Below are 12569 nucleotides of genomic sequence, written 5' to 3'. Positions count from 1 at the left end.
TCTAGTATTTCGTTTAAGGCCACTATATCTTTATTGATTCTCTGTTTGGATGACCGATCTAGAGCCGTCAGCGGTGTATTGATGTCTCCAAGTATGATTGTATTTTTGTCAGTTTTTGTTTTAAGGTCAATAAGTAGCTGTCTTATATATTTTGGTGCTCCTTGGTTTGGTGCATATATATTAAGGATTGTTATGTCTTCTTGATTCAACTTCCCCTTAATCATTATGAAATGACCATTTTTGTCTCTGAGTACTTTTTCTGTCTTGTAGTCAGCATTATTAGATATGAGTATTGCTACGCCTGCTTTTTTTTTGGGTGTTGTTTGCTTGGAGTATTGTTTTCCAGCCTTTCACTTTGAATTTGTTTTTATCCTTGTTGCTTAGATGTGTTTCTTGTAGGCAGCATATAGTTGGATTTTCTTTTTAAATCCATTCTGCTACTCTGTGTCTTTTTATTGGTAAGTTTAATCCATTTACATTTAGTGTAGTTATTGACACTTGTGGGTTCCCTACTGCCATTTTATAAATTGCTTTCTGTTAGTTTTGTATCTTGTTTGATTCTTCTCTTTTGTTTTTCTATCATTTGTTTTTGTTTGTTTGTGTTCCATACTTCTTTCCTCTGTTGCTACCTTTTTTAAGTCAAGTGTTTTTGTGGTGGTTTTTTCAAGGGTGGTTACCATTAAGTAATGAAAAGGGTACCTACCATATTCATTGTAGTACCCTATCTTATGAGTATTTCTGCACTTCATCGTCCTTTGCTACTGTTAATCTCCATCCTCTCCCCCCTTTTTTTTCTTTGTTGTCACAGTTTAAGTTTGGTTTTATTGTTTTCTTGGTGGAGCTGTTACTTGTGGTGTTGTTTTCTTTTGTTCTTTGAATCTGGTTGGAAAACCCCCTTTAGTATTTCCTGGAGTGGGGGCTTTCTGCTGATAAATTCTCTCATCTTTTCTGTATTTGTGAATGTTTTTATATCTCCTTCGTACTTGAAGGATAGCTTTGATGGGTATAGTATTCTTGGCTGAAAGTTCCTCTCTTTCAGGGCTTTAAATATTGGGGTCCACTCTCTTCTAGCTTGTAGAGTTTCTGCTGAGAAATCTGATGATAATCTAATAGGCCTTCCTTTATATGTTGTACTCTTCTTTTCCCTGGCTGCTTTGAGAATTTTTTCTTTGTCATCGGTTTGTGTCATCTTTATTATGATGTGCCTTGGAGTGGGTTTGTTGGGGTTAAGAAAACTCGGTGTTCTGTTTGCTTCTTGAATTTGAGGCTTTAGTTCTTTCCACAGGCTTGGGAAGTTCTCGTCTATTATTTGTTTGAGTATATTCTCCATTCCATTTTCTTTCTCTTCTCCTTCTGATATACCTATTATTCTTATGTTATTCTTTCTGATGGAGTCAGACAATTCCTGTAGGGCTTTCTCATTTTTTATTATTTTTAAGTCTCTTTCTTCTTCTCTCTGTTGTGCCTCAAGTTGTTTGTCTTCTATTTCACTAATCCTATCTTCAATCTGGGCTGTTCTGTTAGCTAAGCTTGTTACCTCGTTTTTCAGCTCGTGAATTGAGTTTTTCATTTCTGTTTGATTTGTTTTTATAGTTTCAATTTCCTTGGTAATATATTCTTTGTGTTCATTGAGTTGTTTTCTGATCTCCCTAAATTGCCTTTCTGTGTTTTCTTGTATATCTCTGAGTATTTTTAAGATTTCTATTTTAAATTCTCTGTCATTTAGCTCCAAGGCTTCCAATATGTTAAGTCTTTTCTCCATAGATTTTTCCACATCTATTTGTGTTACCTCTCTTTCTTTTGTATCCATAATGTTCGATTTCCTCTTTCTTATTGGCATCTGAGGGTGGTCTTGTTGATAGCACTAATTAGAATTAATAAAGAGTAAAAAGTAAAAAAAAAAAAAAAAAAAAAAAAGGTAAAACACCCCACACACAAAAAAAAACAGTAATAATTTATTATTTCCCCCTTTTTTCTTTGTTCTCTTTCCCTCCTCTCCCCTCCTCAGGGAAATATCGTGATGACCTGTGAATTATATTATGCTAAATGGAACAAAAACTGCCTATAATGGAGGGCCTGATTTGGGGTGAAGAGTTCAAGGGGCAAAAAAAGGGAGTAGGGACCTACTAAATGCAAAAAAAAAAATAAATGAAAAAAATAAAAAAAGGAAGAAAATCTTAGACAAGCATAAGATGATTTGCTTGTAAGTGATGGTCGACTAAGAGATATAATGAGAGGGATAAGAGGGAACCAGAAAAAAGGAAGAAAAAAAAGAATAATAAAGAAAAAAATAAAAATAATAAGTAAAAATCTGTTGTATTAAGTGGAGCGAAGACTAAATACAATGGAGACCTTGGGTTGGGAGGAATGCTAGTGAGTTAAAAAGCAACGTAAAAAGTACCCAAAATGCCACAAAAATAAACAAACAAACGATAAAAAAACAAAAACAAAAGCAAAAAAGAAAAATAAAGCCAAAAAAAAACCTTGAGTCCCAAATTAACTAATTTGTTCGTGATTGAGGATTAAATGGGAGGAAAGTAAAACGAGAAAAGAAAAAACGAATAGAAAGGAAAAAATAAGAAAAAGAGAAAAACGAAGGAAGAAAAAAAAAGGAAGAGAAAAAAACAAAATAAAGCAAAACAAAAAAAAAAAACAAAAGAGGAGAGAGTGAGAGTTAAGTGTTTTGGAGTATAACCTTAAAGGGGGGTGAAGATGAAGAAGAGAAATAAAATGTAACACTCATGGGTAGTGTAGTTCAAGAAAAGGGAAGCATAAGATGGGCAGAGAATAGAAGGACCGAGGTGGAGGAAATAGAAATAATAATATTAAAGGCAATAAGATAGAAGAAACAAACAACAACAACAAAAAAATTAGTGGAACAAGTTGTAAAGTCTATGGATTTTTCTTGATTTTGAGAGGTTAACTTCTTCCTTTTTCTTTTCTCTCCCTTTTCCTGGTCGGTGACTCTGTACCCCAGGCTCTGCCCCTGTGTCACACTTAGGTAGGGATTTGCAGTTGATGGGATTCTATGGCAATGTCATATAATTGGCTTTAGTCTTGCTGGTAGTCAAGGCTTGTTGGCATTTGCAGGGTCCAACGATGAGAGAGTTTGCTTTCCTGGAGTCTCTCTCCTAGTCCCCCCTTCCTGAATTAGCAGCCTGGTGATCCAGCTATAAGGCTGCAACTGCTTCTGCCTGGGGAGTAAGAGGCTCAAAGAGCTGGGAAATCCCCACTCTATCCCCACTCAGCGCAAGGCTTTGGGAAAGGCTCTGGCAGTCAGAGCCTCCAGTGTAATCAGGCAGGCAGGAATGGGAGTCAATTGTTGTCAAGGTGACTGTTTAGCACCTAGCATTCAGTTGGACCACTCAACCCAGGCTTTCCACACTTTGTAGCCTGTTTTGGTTGGGAAGAAGAGGCACTAGTCTCTGCTTGCGACTAGTGTAGTATAGATCTTATTATCTGCCAAGTCCCTCTTGTTAGCGTTTATCCCTGAATATGGAGGCTCTATCAATCAGAAGTTGCCCCCGCCCCTTTAGCGAGAGGCACTAAAAAATATCACGCCTCTTGTCTTGGATCGCTGAACTGAGAGAGATCTTATCAATTAGAACCCGTGGGTGCGCAGATTTCATGGGTTAAGCTAATTTCAGTGATTGGGTCCGCAGCTATGCTCCCGAAGGTATTTCAGGCTGCCTGAGCACCCCTCCCCCAACGCTTGATTGTTAGCTTGAATGGCTGGGTGAGGTGCCCCGCCCACGGAGAGAATCTCCCAAGTAGGGGAGACCGCCTTGGCGCCTCTCCTGCTCGCCCCGCCGCTGGCGGCTGGGACGAACCGGCCGCAGGATAATGGGGCACCCTGGGTGTGCGGGCCAGTAGGGCGCTCTGGGCGCGTGGATTGCCCAGGGCACGCGCACGAATGCGGTGCTCTGGGCACCGGTGGCTGGGGTCTCTCACTCGCAGTGCACGGGCCGCTGGGAACGTTAGCGGTGCTCGGTCTGCAACCGGACCGGGCGCGCGGCGGCGGCTGCTCGCCGCTCCCGAGTGTGGGCGGTACTCGCTCTGCAATCGGACCGGGTGCGCGCCGGCGGCTGCTCGCCGCTCCCGAGTGTGGGCCGACTCACCGCAGGCGCACTCCCTCCACGGCTCCCAAGTGTGGGCGGTACTCACTCTGCAACTGGACCGGGCGCGCGCCAGTGGCTGCTCGCCGCTCCCGAGTGTGGGCTGACTCACCACAGGCGCCCTCCCTCCGCGGCTTGAATGAACGTCTCTGCGGTAGCTTCCTCTACACCCTCGTTTCTCAAATTCAAGTGATAACAGTCCTTTCGCTTTCAGTTTGTGTGGAACTCCGGAGTGCTCCGAGGATAAATTTTTCTGTTTCTAGTTGATAAATTTGTTGTGATTTTGGGGAGATCTGTCGGACGCGCTGCTCACGGCGCCATTACCCGGAAGGTTTAATTTCAAGCAGAGAAATGGGATGGGATTGGAGAAGGGGATCATTTATTTCTTATGTCTCTGTATTGCCTGCATTATTACACAAAGCCTTTGTTATTCTTATGGATTGAATTGTGCCTCCCCCCAATTCATCTGTTGAAGTCCTAATCCCCAGTATCTCAGTATGTGAACTGATTTGAAATTAGTTGCAGATATGACTAATTAAGATGAAATGAGGTCATATGGAATAGGTTTTCTTTTGACTGGTGTCCTTAAAAAGGGAAAGGCAGTGAACAATGGTTAGAGCTTTTTCTTGGTTGTACTCAACATTTCATGTTCATTTTTATCTTGCCAGTTGTCTAAGCTTCCAAGCTAAAATACAGGGAGATGGAAGAAAAGAATACTTCAGAAGCCATCTGACTTAATTGTAGGTAGGTGGTTTGGCTCAATGACATATTTCAGAGTTTTATCAAGGATAAGTCAAATAGGCAATATATAGTCGAGACCTTGTGAAACAGATGTTACACTTTCCAAACCTTTCAATGTAAGGCAGAAGCTTTCTTAGTCACTGCAACTACTTGTAAAGGGCACTTTGATGACCTTGTCCATTAACTCTAGTGATGTTAACTATGCATGCTGGATGCTATCATTTATAGATAAACTCTTGTGCGTCCTTAACATCCAGTTCAGTTATCACTTTCTATCATATTCTCTCAGGTCAATTTGTTGCACCCTCTTCTTCCCATCAGTGACTCATTTTTATATACAGAATATATAATGCATTCTTACACATTTTATTTATTGATTTTTAGAGATAGGGGAAAGAGAGAGAAGGGAGAAGCAGGAAGCAACTTGTAGTTGCTTCTCGTGTGTGCCTTGGCTGGGCAAGCCCGGGGCCTTGAAGAGGCAACCTCAGCATCCCAGGTCAATGCTTTATCCACTGCACCACCACAGGTCAGGGGAAAGTATTCTTAACATGAATTCTCTCACATGATTTATGTCTCAGAAGCTCTTGCTGAATTATAAATACATTAGGGTTGGAGACGACTCAGTCTCTATGTTCATAAGTATCTCAAAACTTGGTATATAAAAAGTGACCGAGAGAGCAGAGAACTAGAGGCACAGGGTGAGAAAGAAATGAGATGACAGCCTGACAAGGCAGTGAAACAGTGGACAGAGTATTGGCCTGGGATGCTGAGGACCCAGGTTCAAAGCCCCAAGGTCACTGGCTTGAGCCCAAAAGTCACTGGCTTGAAGCCAAAAGACATTGACTTTAGCCTGAGGTTGCCAGCTTGAGCACAGGCTCACCAGCTTGAGCATGGGTTGCTGGCTTGAGCCTGGGATCATAAACATGACCCCATGGTTGCTGTCTTGAGCCCAAAGGTTGCTAGCATGAGCCCAAGATTGCTGGCTTGAGCAACGGGTTACTGGCTCGGCTGTAGCCCCATGGTCAAGGCACACAATGGCCAGAGGCTGATTAAGATTGGTTGAGGACCCTGGCGCAGAAGAAAATTTTGGGCCCCTTAAAAAAAAGAGAGACAGGGAAAATAAAAATACATGTTAATCATATTTTTAAATTAATAAAAAATATTGTGTACTATTTTTTTTTTTTTTTTGTATTTTTCTGAAGCTGGAAACGGGGAGAGACAGTCAGACAGACTCCTGCATGCGCCTGACCGGGATCCACCCGGCACGCCCACCAGGGGGCGACGCTCTGCCCCTCCGGGGCGTCTCTCTGCCGCGACCAGAGCCACTCTAGCGCCTGGGGCAGAGGCCAAGGAGCCATCCCCAGCGCCTGGGCCATCTTTGCTCCAATGGAGCCTTGGCTGCGGGAGGGGAAGAGAGAGACAGAGAGGAAGGAGAGGGGGAGGGGTGGAGAAGCAGATGGGCGCTTCTTCTGTGTGCCCTGGCCGGGAATCCAACCCGGGACTTCTGCACGCCAGGCCGACGCTCTACCACTGAGCCAACCGGCCAGGGCTATTGTGTACTATTAATGTTAAAATTGCACACATAAAACCAAACTTGGTGTCATTTAAAACAAGTGTAAAGTTAGGGTTTTGTGGGGCCCTTCAGTAGTCAGGGTCCAGGGCGCCCACCACCAAATCCACCTCTGCATATGACAAAGCAATCAATGAACAACTAATGTGCCTCAACGGAGAATTGATGCTTCTCATCTCTCTCCCTTCCTGTCTATCCTTATCTCTCTCTCTCTCTCTCTCTCTCTCTCTCTCTCTCTCTCTCTCTGTGAGTGTGTGTGTGTGTGTCTCAACAACAACAACAAATGGGATGACAGAAAAGCACCATCAGCACTGGACCTGAGATCCCCTCCCCCAATCATTCTCCTTTTTCACATGTACTAAATCTCCAGTTGTCACAATCACAGCTCCACAGTTCGCAGGCTATTCCCTCTCAAAATGCACCCTTCTTCTTACCATTCCTCTGTCTCCTCTCTGCTGGCAGAATACAGTTGGTAGAAGTAGTGCCGTACCATTAATAGCACTGGTAATAGCTAACACACAGTACTTACTAAATCGGATGTTTCTAAGTGCTTTATATACACTAAATAAGTAAAGTAAAAAAAAAAGACTGTCATAGATAGAGACTGTTATTATTTCCATTTAATAGATGATAAAAACTAAAGTACAGAGATTAATTTGCCTGAGGTCACATAACTCCTAGATGATAGAGCCATAATTCAATGCAGGTGATGTGGTTCCACAGTCTGTGCTCTAAACCGTTATGGCTTCTTATCCAAAGAAAGCTCAGCTGCAATGGATAGTGTGGTAGAAAAAGGGACTTAACACAAGATTAGATATACGTATTTATAATTAAAACATATAAATGTCTCATTTAGTTGTCAAACCTTAGTGGTCAAGGTTTTTTCTTTGAGAATGGGTCTACTAATTCAAGTTCCTTATACTTCATTCTGCATTATCTCTGTCCTTTTTGCATTGTTCTACAACTGCTAGTTTTAATTTTCCTAAAGAGGAAGAGAAACGTAAGTGGACTTGCAAAGTAACCTGAGTGCAAAATCCATCTAGATGTTTACAATTTCCTCTCAGTAATTTATGTGTTATACCTATACCTAATGCAACAACAATTTTAATTTTTTCTTTTCGTGACTAATTTATGGAGCCTTTCCAAACCATTTTTTTTTTGTTTTGTTTTTTTGTATTTTTCTGAAGCTGGAAACAGGGAGAGACAGACAGACTCCTGCATGCGCCCGACCGGGATCCACCCGGCACGCCCACCAGGGGGCGACGCTCTGCCCACCAGGGGGCGATTCTCTGCCCCTCCGGGGCGTCTCTCTGTTGCGACCAGAGCCACTCTAGCGCCTGGGGCAGAGGCCAAGGAGCCATCCCCAGCGCACAGGCCATCTTTGCTCCATTGGAGCCTCCCTGCGGGAGGGGAAGAGAGAGACAGAGAGGAAGGAGAGGGGGAGGGGTGGAGAAGCAGATGGTCGCTTCTCCTGTGTGCCCTGGCCGGGAATCCAACCCGGGACTTCTGCACGCCAGGCCGACGCTCTACCACTGAGCCAACCGGCCAGGGCCCCAAACCATTTGTTTTTATAGAGTAACAATTCCCTTCCTTTTCTTGCTGAAATAGAATTGGTTTACATAATAGGTAATTTGATTGGGTAATTACCATAAGTACAATGTTATAAATGCTGGAAAAGCAATGCCTCTGACTCTTGACAAGCACAGGAGTCTTTAGGGGAGAGGGGAAGTCTGGGGCATTCGAGAGGGCTGTGACTACACACTGCAACCAGTGGTCATGACGATCACACAGCGTGCTTACGGAGGGGAAGGGAGTGTCAGTTAATCTGCTGTTAAATGGTATGTCCTCTGAGGCCTCACTCAGCTATCTCCTTTCTTGAAATCCTTCTCTGGCCTTCACCCTACCAGACACAAAGGTAATTTTTCCCTTTTCTGTGATGCTACAGTACGTTGTCTATGTTTCTATTGTATATTCGTAATTTTAAAATGTAGTTTTTAAACCTTTTTATTGATAAAATACACGTAGCATAAATTTATCATTTTTCCATTTTCAGTGTACAGTTTAATGACATTAAGTTATCTTCATATTGTTGTGCAACTATCATCATCTATCTCCAGAACTCTCTATAACTTGCAAAACGGAAACTCTACCCATTACATAGTAACCTCTACCCATTACATAGTAACCTCTACCCATTACATAGTAACTCCTCATGTCCCCTTCTCCTCAGCCCCTAGCAACCACCATTCTACTTTCCGTCTTTATGATTTTGACTACTCTAGGTACTTCATAGAAGTGGAATCACATACTGTTAGTTTTTTGTGTGTGTGATTGGCTTATTTTACTTGGCTAATGTCCTCAAGGTTCAACAATGTCAGAGCATGTGTCAGAGTGTTCTTCCTTATTGATGCTGAATAATATTCCACTGTTTGTATATACTACATGGTACTTATCCATTTATTTATCCAGGGACATCTGGGTTGCTTCCATGTTTTAGCTATTGTGAATAATGCTGCTATGAACATGTGTGTACAACTATCTCTTTCACATCCTGCTTTCAATATTTTGGGGGTATTAAGTGTAATTTTTTTTAAAAGGTAGCTCATTTCCACTAGAATGTGAACTAAATTTGACATTGTGAGCAGAGAGCACACTTCCTAACATATAGTAATTAATTTTATTTTATTAAATGAAAGGCAGGAAGGCAAACAGACAGACTCCCACATGTGCACCGACCTGGATCCACCAGGCACACCCCCTATGGGGTAATGCTCTTTCCATCTGGGGCTGCTGCTCCATTTCTTGGCAACCGAGCTATTTTAGCACCTGAGGCGAGGCCATAGAGTCATCCTCAGTGCCCAGACCAACTTTCTAGAACCATTTGAGCCATGGCTGTGGGAGAGGAAGAGAGAAGGATGAGGGGAGTGGGTGGAGAAGCAGATGGTCACGTGAATTGTGTGCCCTGACTGGGAATCGAACCTGGGACTTCCACCTGATGGGCCGATGCTCTACCACTGAGCCAACTGGCCAGGGACACATACAGTAATTTAATAAGGGCTTGTTAAATAAAATAACAGCCCTGTTTATTTTATATAACTTTGCAGATAACTGGAAGTTTTATTTAAGAAAGACTTAGAGTTATGATTACTAACTATATGAAATTTATATCCTAAGAAATACTCAAAGCTTAAGTAAAGTTGCTTTGTGAACTATACATGATTCTTGTCCTAAACTCAGATTTCCTTTCCTTCTTTCTCCTCTCTCTTTTTAAAAATTTTTATTTTTGTGACAGAGAGAGGGACAGATAGGGACAGACAGACAGGAAGGGAGAAAGATAAGAAGCATCAATTCTTTGTTGTGGCATCTTAGTGATTGATTCATTGATTGCTTTCTCATATGTGCCTTGATGGGGGGGAGGGGGGCTACAGCAGAGTGAGTGACCCCTTGCTCAAGCCAGCAAACTTGGGCTCAAGCTGGTGAGCCTTGCTCAAATCAGATGAGCCCGTGCTCAAGTTGGTGACCTCAGGGTTTTGAACCTGGGTCCTCCGCATCCCAGTCCAACACTCTATCCACTGCGCCACCACCTGGTCAGGCTCCCCCTTCTTTTATAGATAATTGTATTATATTTTCTCCCTGAAACAATAAGGCCTATTTCATTTTTCTAACTGTAGATTCCTATCTTTAAGTTGTTGGTGGCAGATTCCTAGGAATCCACAAATCACTATTAATTTTTGATGTCTTTTTACAAAGGAGTCTAAATCTTTAGAATGAAACATGAAATATCGTATTTTTTAATAGCTACTGAGTGTTTATGTCAGTAAGCCTCACTGTCATTAAAGGAATTAAATTCCAACAGCTTAAAAAACTGCATGACATTTCTGTAGGGAGAGAATACATTTAAAAAAAATTTTTTTTTAAAGAAATGCTTTGAAGTCATCGACATAGGCATACCCTAAGCAGTTTAGTGAAGAAACATTTCAATTCAGAAAGGAAACCAAACTTTAGTGAGGTTAATCACTGTCAGGGTCTGTTTCAACTACACTGCTGACCTAGAGAAGTCTATGTTACTGGTGTAGTGTTATTAATAACCCATTTAATGAGATGATTTGGACACTGTTTTCTCCTTCACTGCTATTATAAGAAAACTATACTTTCAGCTTTAGTCATGATATATTAACTTTATTTTTACAATGACTTCCTTTATGTACTTCTTTTACTGGTGTAATCTACAGATGATGGTTTGAGAAAAATAGACTAAGGGAAAGGGAAAAAAAAGACAACAACAACAAGAAAAAGCCCAGGGGACACAGTATCCTCTTCTTTATGAGAAGTCTTCCCCAAGATAGACTGGTTGTCTGGCCATTCTTTTCCCATTTTAGTTTAATTGGGCTAGGACAATATCCTTGTCTTTATAATGTTACATTTCATTATTTAGTAAATAACGTTATCATATAAGCATGTTTGTCAGGGTAAAGGTCTGTTGATGGTGATGTGTTGATGTGTTTAAGGAAACAATTTGGTTGATGACAGGGATAATCACCTTGAGTTCTCATTACAGAAAACTGAAGAGGACTGTCTGCGAATTGTCCTTCACTCCCAAATGAAAATCCTACCAGAAGATTCCATTCATTTTAAGTGCAAACATGCAGATCTGGAAAACAATACTTTTATGGTTTTTGTCAGAGGTATCCCTGGGCAACAGCAAATGAGGTCATTTTTTCTGCATTTCTTGTGTTACTGTCCTCCTAGCTGATGCTCTAATTCCCACTAGTAAACATATGCACACGCTGCCCTAGCAGGGGAGAGGAAAGAATATTTCTTTACCGAGCTTACATTCCAGTTCATGAGAGGGACAATAAAAAATTAATACACAACATATGTCAGGTAGGAATAAGTACTCTGAAGAAAATTAAATCAGAAAGGGGAACGGGAGAATCATCAAGGCACATGCACGCCTAGATGGGCATTTACGTGTGCTTGTGTGCTTATGTGTGTGCATGTGTGCACTTGTGTGCACATGTGTTGGGAGTATCTAATGAGGTGGCCTTTGAACCAAGCCCTGAAAGAGCGAAAGGAGCAAGGTCTGTCATGCCACCCTTAGACTATGACAGGAGGGCAGCTTTCCTGGGTTCTCCTTGTTAGACCCACATTTAAAAAACACACAAAAACAGGACGCATGGAGGCCTCCACTACCCAGGGTCTGGCACTCAGTGCTGGTACTGAGTGACCTTAAACATCTCTGGTCGTGAATAAAACTGCTCAGGCCCCAGGGAAACTCTCATCAGAAATTTCTTGCACCACGACCTCTGAACAGAAGGCCACAGTGTCCCGATGCTGGGAGGAGTGAGTGTGCTGCCGTCCATGCTGGAGGACAGGTGTAACAGAGGTGCAAGAGAAGGGAAATACTAACTGAATTGTCAGAATCTTTCCTCTCAGAAAAGAACAGATTCTTGGATAATGATAAATGATTTTCCATTAATGCAAAATGTCTATTTACTTCCTTTTTCTCATGTTTAGATTTGTGGTTTTAGAGACACAAATTAATTCAACTTTTTACACTGACAGTTACATGGACATTGAACACTAGAATTGTGGACCGTTTTATAGGTATGCAAATATTTGTTACATTTAAGTAAATTAAAAAAATTTTATCTTTAAGGAATTCTATTAAAATTTTGATATTAGTTTCTATTTTGCCTTAATACAGACTTTTGAAATTATTACAATAACTTCTTTAGAAATCTGAAAAATAATTTTAATTTTTAAAATGAAATTAAACTTTTCATTAAAGTATGTTAGAATTTTATGCATTTTGAATATAATTATATTGTATTTTTAATCCTTTAGATCAATGTTGTCAACAAAACACATATTATATAAAAATGTTGATTATAAAAATAATGATCATGCTGAAATAAGGATAAAAAGGTTTAATGGATTAAAAACACAATTTATAAATTATGTAGGTATTTTTTTCCTCATCTAAACACTGCTGCTTCAGCCACACCTAGCATGCACAAAATTATTAAATGTAGTAATCTTTGCTATTTTGCCTACTATATAATAACCATAGCTCTGCACTAAAAAAAAAAAAGTCACATGACCATTTGTTTATCAAGACAACAGAATTCATTATATTTGTC

The 12569-nt window shown here is 41.0% G+C and overlaps 1 long non-coding RNA gene across 2 annotated transcripts in view; it reads left to right on the top strand.

Moving 5' to 3' along the window:
- LOC136395008 (uncharacterized) overlaps positions 1-12038 on the top strand; it is an 88294-nt gene extending 76256 nt beyond the window's left edge. For both annotated transcript variants that reach the window (XR_010749254.1, XR_010749253.1), the window contains 2 exons: positions 4784-4859; positions 10985-12038. This is a non-coding gene — a long non-coding RNA (uncharacterized lncRNA). The remainder of the gene's footprint in view (positions 1-4783; positions 4860-10984) is intronic.
- The last annotated feature ends 531 nt before the right edge of the window (positions 12039-12569 follow it).

Source organism: Saccopteryx leptura, chromosome 2, assembly GCF_036850995.1.
Source record: "Saccopteryx leptura isolate mSacLep1 chromosome 2, mSacLep1_pri_phased_curated, whole genome shotgun sequence".
In the NCBI taxonomy this organism is placed as follows: domain Eukaryota; kingdom Metazoa; phylum Chordata; class Mammalia; order Chiroptera; family Emballonuridae; genus Saccopteryx; species Saccopteryx leptura.
This window is presented reverse-complemented; position numbering and strand designations above follow the sequence as displayed.